Source organism: Notothenia coriiceps, unplaced genomic scaffold (genome assembly GCF_000735185.1).
Source record: "Notothenia coriiceps isolate Sejong01 unplaced genomic scaffold, NC01 NC01_scaffold00031501, whole genome shotgun sequence".
Lineage (NCBI taxonomy): Eukaryota > Metazoa > Chordata > Actinopteri > Perciformes > Nototheniidae > Notothenia > Notothenia coriiceps.
The window spans coordinates 104,441-112,544 of NW_011364202.1; positions in this window are offsets into that span (position 1 = coordinate 104,441).

Below are 8,104 nucleotides of genomic sequence, written 5' to 3' on the forward strand. Positions count from 1 at the left end.
GAAGCGTTGGAAGATTTTTTTAAAGCTGCTGTGTGGACGTAGTCTTGTGCTTTTACATTAGTTTCTTTTTGTCCTATCGGTTTTGTTTAAATGTATTTATGCTGCTTTTTTATATGTATTGATATACAGCACTTTTTCAACTCTGTTGTTTTTTAATGTGCTATATAAATAAAGTTGGATTGGATTGGAAATGGCTAACTAAAACGGAAAACATTGAACATACACTTAATAAAAGTCAACGTTTCAGTCTTTTCAGTGTACACACACACTGTTATAGCAGCAATGGAGGCAACTAATACCAATACAATACAAATAGGTAGCCTTTCTGAAGCTGTGATCTTTACTGTAATAGCCCTGTTCCATTAACCTTTATATGCTAAAGCCTCTAAACGGCTGTGATGAGTAGACAACAATGTGCCATTGATGTTGTTTACATGCAGCAGGCAGGAGGAGGTCCACCAGAGGAGGCCCGCTGTGTTTACAACCTGGCTGGGTTTCATATTTATGACATCTCATGCATGTGATGAAGCTCCGCAATTAAACATGTGAAATAGTTTTCACCTGTCGGTTCACTAATGATATACCTGTGGTTATTATGGGTCATTAAGGCTGGTGTGGATGAGAAAAACTCACATTGATGGTGGATCTTTTAAACTCAATTAGTTGTTTACATTGTGATCACAGTTCTTTGTCTGGACACCATATAAAGCAACGTGATGTAAAGAAATTGGGAGGAGGAGTAACGCAGCGTCCACATGGCGGCGTGCGTTGAAGCTTGCCGGTGGGCGTGTCTGAAGCTCGACGAACAACCAATCACATGAATCTCCCGCCCCGGACACACAAGCACGCGGTTTGATTGGCTAGAGCTTGCATTGGCATATGATTTGATTGGCTGGCGCTTCCGTCGAAGCTTCAATAGTTGAACATTGCTCAACTTTTGAAGCGAGCAACGTGAAGCAACGCTCCCACAATGCAGTTCGGCAAAGTGTGACGTCACCCCATTCAAAGTGAATGGGCAGAAGCGTTGAAGCTTCAACGCACGCCGCCGTGTGAACGGGCCTGCACATTATAGAAGACACATTACTGATTACTGGAGACTGATGGTTATAATGGTGGAATAGGATAACTAACTTTTACAAAGCTTGTATTTTAACACATTAATGTAAATATATAATAACATGTTAAATAAATACAAATGTGTTTTGTATATTATATCTTCAAATATACTTATATTAATTAGTAAGTCTCTGAAAAGGAAAAAGTCTCGTTTTTTTACTTTGTCTTTTTAACAAAATGAGTGCTTTGCTCGTTTAAATATGAAATAATCATGACATCAAATCTATGGATAGTAATTGTGTTACTCTGTCTAGCACTGTGATCCACACTGAAATTCTGTATCTTGGACATCTTTTTGATTGATGACCCTGCAATTTGCATGTCTCTCTCAATTTATCCTGATATGTTCTAAGCTTTTCCTCCTAACTTGTCCTAATCTTTGGTTTGGCTGGATTGTGACCAAGTATGACTACCTTGTCAGTATAAATTAAAAATTATGTAAGGAAATCGTTTTATTATCCTTATTAAATCTAGATGTAGTCGTCTGTGAATATCGTGTTAAGGAATAAGAGAGAAGGCACAAAACTGTTTAGTGCCTATAAGAAAACCGGAAGGTTAAAACTTTTATTTAGCTAATAAGAAAAGTGGTACGCTGATTCAGAGACGTCTTTTTCGCAACATTGGTCAATGGGAAAAGTATTTTGGGGCCAACATGATGCACAGACTGACACAGAAGCCACTACAAACATTTTCTTCAACCTTAAGAACTCTTGCTGGGGGTTCGGGACAGCCACACTAAGTTGATACATAACTGAAGTGTTTTTATTCTCATTTATACAGTGTTAGCATAACGTTGAGTTGTGGCTACCTACCTTCCATGTGTCTTGGTACCAAGGGATGTGAGATCTGCTGTAGGCTCCACCGTAGGGTAGCTGAGAGCGGGAATATTGAGCGGTGCTGCTGGGCTGAGGCGGGCAGATCTGAGGCCAGCTATGTGGATGTGGTTCAGACTCATAAAAACCATGCAGGTCATCTCTCTGAGTCGGCACCCACTGGTTGTCTGAGCCCGATTGAGACATTTCTGATATCCGGAAACTGTATCTAAGCAACAACAACAAAAAAAGAATCATGACATTTTGTCGGTAAATGAACGATTATGTAATGAAATAGTTTTATTATTCTTATTAAATCTAGATTTTGTCTTCTGTGAATATCGTGTTAAGGAATAGGAAACGATAGGGCAGAAAATATATGAGGCTGTGTGTGTTGTGTAGCCTACTATGGTGTATTAGTTTAACAAAGTGTTTTACAAAAGACGCGTTCATTAGCGCTGATTACAATCCATCCCATGGTTTGTAAAAACGACACATTTCCTTTCAAAGAATATTGATATACACATAAGTAAGTGGAGCCATTTATAGAAGATTCACCTTAAACTGAACATCCAATGTTGGTGGAAAAACGCCACAGAAATATGTTCGTTTTGACAGTAACAAATATAACGTATTGCTAATAGGATTTCAGTATAATTTTGACACACGCTTTGCAGCCTGAAATCAAGTGTTTGATGTATTATAATATGCATTAATCCACACTGTCCAACTTCCGCCAGTGAACCGAAATACGATGACTAACATTTCATAACGTCCTGCCGTGGAGACTAACTGTATTCTATTAGATTTGAGAACTTTATTTTGATATCTTAATTTCCCTTTCAGCTAGATCAGTGTTCTAGAAATTAACCACTTAACCTTTCTCTTGAATCTGTTTAGTCCACTGACTATACTGGCTTTTACTGAGGAAATGAATTAATGACCCATCAATTGATTTCATTCTCTAAAATGTTAGTATTTCCAGTGAATAGATAGAAAAAGCTGATTGTTCGTAACAACAAGCAGCATGTCCCTGATCAAAGCATCATGGAGGCTGTGACGTACCCGGAATCAGTTGATATAATATATAATCAAAAGCAAATTAGATTGAAAAACCATTGCTGCTAACCGTATTTCTATATGAATTTTTTACCCATGAAGTAACCCATCCAGCAATATGGGTATTAGGTGGTTCTTTTCCAACACAATCATGGGCAATGGAGGCTGAAGTCTGAAAAATGGAGGAATAAAAATCGAACATTTATTGCGCAAATATAACATTTTGAATGCGTGCATCACATGCAGTCTTTTCTTGGTACTTTTAATTAACTGGAGAAATTCAGACTTCTTTAACCATATTTTACCACCACAGGGAAAATGCCCTTAATACAAATTAAAACACACCACTTAATTTCTTTTTTTTTGACAGCAGAAATAAAGGTAATGGGCCACAGCTGGGATCCACGAGAGAAACTTGGCCAGAAGTGTGGAGTCGTCATCAGCCGACGGTCCCGGGGGGGGGGGGGGAGTCAAGGGCGGAAGTAAGAAAGTAAGTCAGTACTTCATATCTAAATTACAATATTTTAGTGCAAATTAGCTGTCACTGGCACTGGAGTACTAATGGAGAATACATAATAAAGGAGAGTTGAACATTTGCTACAATGCAGAACTGATTGAACACAAAGAGAATGTGTGTGATTATAATCTCAGAGTCTACATTCTCTTCTCTCTCCTTATGTGGGAGGTTAATTGGCAAGCCACGCCGCTGCCTGGCTGTCCAAGCACGGCACAAACTGTTTTTAATTGCCTTTATTCTGTCGCCAACATTGCAGAAAACGTTTGCCACGGTACTTGCCAGGCAGTGTTATCGTGTGGATTTCTTGGGAGAACAGGTTTTTGTCCACCGAGCTGCATTCCTCCAAGAATGGCCATTTGGAACAAGTTGTTTGTTTGTGTGAGTCTTTGTCTGTGGTTTGTGAGCTTCTCTGTTAGCCCATGAGCAAGGCATCTTTCTCACATAACAATTGACTGGCCACTCAACTATAGGCTTTTGTCACCCAGTTACGGCTGCTCCATTGCTGATACAGCATTGTTTTATTAAATGTGTCAATTTAGGAGAATATCGTCTGATAGCCTAAAGTAAAATGACATTAATGCTGGATTCATTTTTCTTGTAATTGTAATGCCAGTTTCCCAAATTCTATGATATTCTCATTTTTCATTTTTCTTTTAGTACAGGACTTTAATGGGAGTAAAACCTACTCACTGAAATATGGTTTATTACTTTACTAATACACTGTAAAAAAAAGTCTCCCAAACTAAGTTTAAGAATAAGTTTAAACAGTCATCAATCGTCACTTCCAGTGGAGAACCACATAAGTATTTAGCTTAATCCAGCAGTCTGGTATGAATAGTTTAATGCAGATCTCACATTCAACCAGTGTTAATTATCTCACATCATACACGCGGTTTGTGTGTGAAAGTGTTACAATAGAATAGAGGAATGCTAATCCACTGTTGGCAGCCCTGGTAGAGGCAGGTGCTTTACAATTGTCCTTTGGCAACCATTCTTTGGGACTTTGGAAAAGTTACCTTGTCGTAGGTTATATTATTTAACTTAGTCCGTTAATCTAAAGTCAAGGAGTCAAGTTTAAAATGCTCTTCTTAGGACACAATTAACTATTCTAGATTAGGATAACCAGGAAGCAGAGTAACAGGTATCACATTAGCTTAACTCAGCTAATGTGGCTAACTTGATTGTCTTTTCAACGCTATAAACACTGTGACTGTGGTGCTGTTTACACGAGAACGCAAACGGTTGTATCCGCTACTTTTCTCTTTCGTATAGCCCGTTCGTTCACACAAGCCCGCAAACGATAACGGGTCCTAAGGTGGATAGATCTGCAAACGGAACGCTCTGGGGGGCCAAACGGCTCAGTGTGTACGCCCTATACGATTAGTTCCTGGTAACGATGAAGCCATTGCCCCGCCTCTCCCCACCTCTGCTGCTCACTGCTGTATGGTCAGTCAACCCAGTCTCACGGCATTTCGTGTTATAGTCACAACATTTAATCTATTGATTGGTGTTCACCAACACGATTTCCCCCTTTTTTTCGTGTCACACAGAACGATTTTAAAAGCAATGTTTTTCTATTGGTAGTATGTTTCGTGCCTGCAGCACGTCTTTTTGTCCGTTCGGGTCTTGGAAGAAGCTGTGGGGTTCATAAAAACATTTTCTTACTCAATATCAAGCCACGATTATTGTTTTTATTTTAAATCGTATAATGTCTGACTTTTTTGTCGTCTGTGAGGAAAAGAAATGGGGCTCAGAGCCTCAGGATACTGAAATCTGTATTTTTTTAAATCTTTTTTTTCCTTCTAATTTGTTATTCTTTTCTAAATAACACACTGTTATTTACTCACCAATAACACACAATTATCCTTGTTTTTATTTATTTGTTTAATTCCATAATCTCTGGGTTTTTTGGCGTCCGTCAGAAACTGAATTTCAAAATAAAAATAAACGGAAACAGACGTAGGCCTATAAGGGACATTTCGAGCATCATTGCGATACACAGCCACTGAACTGATTACCCAAGATCCTCAGCTATGGTTTAAGCTCGCTGATTGGATGTTTTAGGGCGCGTTCACACCTGCCTTGTATAGTCCGGTTGAATCGAACCCTGGTGCGTTTAGCCGCTTGGTGCGGTTGACTTGGGTCAGTGTGAACACAATCCGAGACCTCTTAAGTGAACTAAACAACCGGACTCTGGTCCGCTAAAATAGGTGGTCTAGGAGCGCTTGCTTGCGAACTCTGGAGCGGTTCATTGCTGGTCTGAACGCAGTCCGCACCAAAACATAGGAAGCGTAGTATTTACGTGTCACAATAATGCGGATATCTTCAAAATCTTTAGCGAAAGAGTCTTTCAAAACATCCGCGGTTGTTTAGTTAAAGTGTGAAGCAGAATGAAGTGTTGAACAATGTCGTGTAAAGTAAAAATTCTCCGTCAGCAACATAAAAGTAAGAACACCTGTCGTCGGTGAAACGCCCCTCCTTACTGCAGAACGTCTCTCATTATATGTGTTCTAATGTTTTTTAACGGACGTTGTCTGATTATATAATCATATGCGCGGGCTGCTAGTGTCTGTTGATCTCCAGATTAACAGCAGCATGAGAATAACCTGCCGAAAGTGCCGATGCTCCATGGCGGAGGCTCCGGTGGAAATTGCCGGGATTTACGTTTTTACCCCCTTAAGACTCCAAAAGGTTTTTCCTTTTTCATTTACTCTACTGTATGTGCATCACAAGCTGGATCTTAAAAGGGTTGTTTTAACATTATTGAGAAAAATATATTCCAGCCGACACCGGTGAAGAACAAAGAAAAGTTTTGCTTCAATCCTTCTTTTTCATAATAACACTTAAAATGGTATGTCTTAAGTTAACACACACCATTACTTGAAAGACTTGATATATTATAAGCCAGCCCTGTGAGGAGACAAATTGACAAAAGTTATCAGTGTAAATGATATTATTAATGGCTATTCCCAAGCATACATCCAGAGCTAAACCCTTTACGTTTTTGAAAAGGTCATCCCTTATTCATTCTGACAACTATAATAATAGGTCCCTTCTGTTTCCAACCCTGTGAAAAACCATGTGAATTTCCTTAATCTTCAATCATTGCAACTGGGTCTTTTAACCTGAAAAGCCAAATGGTTTTAGTTTCCATCTGCTCAAACCCCTCACGAATAAACATCAGCTCACATGTTTGTTCTCTTATGCTGACCCAGAGCTACAGCCTTTACGTTTTGGAAAAGTTCATCCCTTATTAATTCTGACAACTAAAACTCTCCTAATGGAATATCAGCTCGACATCAATTGATATTCTTATGTCTCTCAAGATAGTTTGCACCCCAAAATAGTTACCAATACTGAACAGCTTTTTGAAAATAAACTTCTAGAGAAAAGTTGTAATGAATATCTCTGCCCAGGATATTAGACTTGTGAATGTGTGTAAACAAATGAAACAAACGTTTTAAGTGAAAGAAATAATATTGTAAAGCACTGAAAGTATTACAAACTAATCTAAGCGCTCAAAGTAAGTAGACAAAGAAAATGCAAGGACATGCCTTCACGCTTATTCTCAGCCCCTAATCCCCATTTGCATACTCGAAAGAAGAAGTGACATTGATTAGAAGCAAAGAAAATCCAAAAAGGAGGATAAAGAAAATAATCTGTTAAATCATGATGAGGAATAATAATGGGTCCCTTCTGTTTTCAAACCTTTGATGTTCCTAAATCTTGATTCATTGCAACTGGCTCTTTTAACATGCAGCCAAATGGTTTTACTTTCCAGCTGCTCAAACGCCTCATGAATAAACATCAGCTGACATGTGTGTTCTTTATCTTGACCCATAGGAGTATACACCTTTGAGATGCTTTTCGTGCAATGAACCGCTTGAGTCTGTGTCTATTTGTGTGTTTTGTCCTTCCAAATGCAACACATTGCAGATGGCGAGGGTCGATACCTGTTAAAAGTTAATTTGGCCCTTTTCTCTCTCTATGATAATTTCTGAGCAGACAGCCGGTGTCTTTATGTCTGAGCCATCTGATGCTTTCACTGATAACGATGCTAAGGTGATTCCATTGTAAGGATAACAAAAACAGTTTACTGCCAGGGAGCATTTATACCACGGCCTCTTCCATGTCCCCATGTTGCCTCTGTATTTGTGTGTGTGTGTGTGTGTGTGTGTGTGTGTGTGTGTGTGTGTGTGTGTGTGTGTGTGTGTGTGTGTGTGTGTGTGTGTGTGTGTGTGTCAACTACTACTACAAACGGCTCATCACCTCTCTTGTTGCCTTGTCCAGCAGCCACTTGGCTACCATCCCTGCACCACCTGTCCTGCATATACAGTAAATCCCAAAGGTATACCTACTCTCAGGCTTCTAGCGCTTTAATATTAGAAAAAGTTTTCCTTCTGTTTTTGCAACATTTATTTATGTCTGTTCGCCCTCTTTTGCTCCTGTATACTGCTGGTCTGCTTGTCATCCTACTCATTCTTGTTTCCTCAACATGTAAATGTATCCTTGGGCAATATACCTCCCGATTGCAGAGCCAAGGTGTGTGAGCGTGTGAATGATCCAGGTGGCAACTTGAATGGCAGCCTCTGCCTCTGCC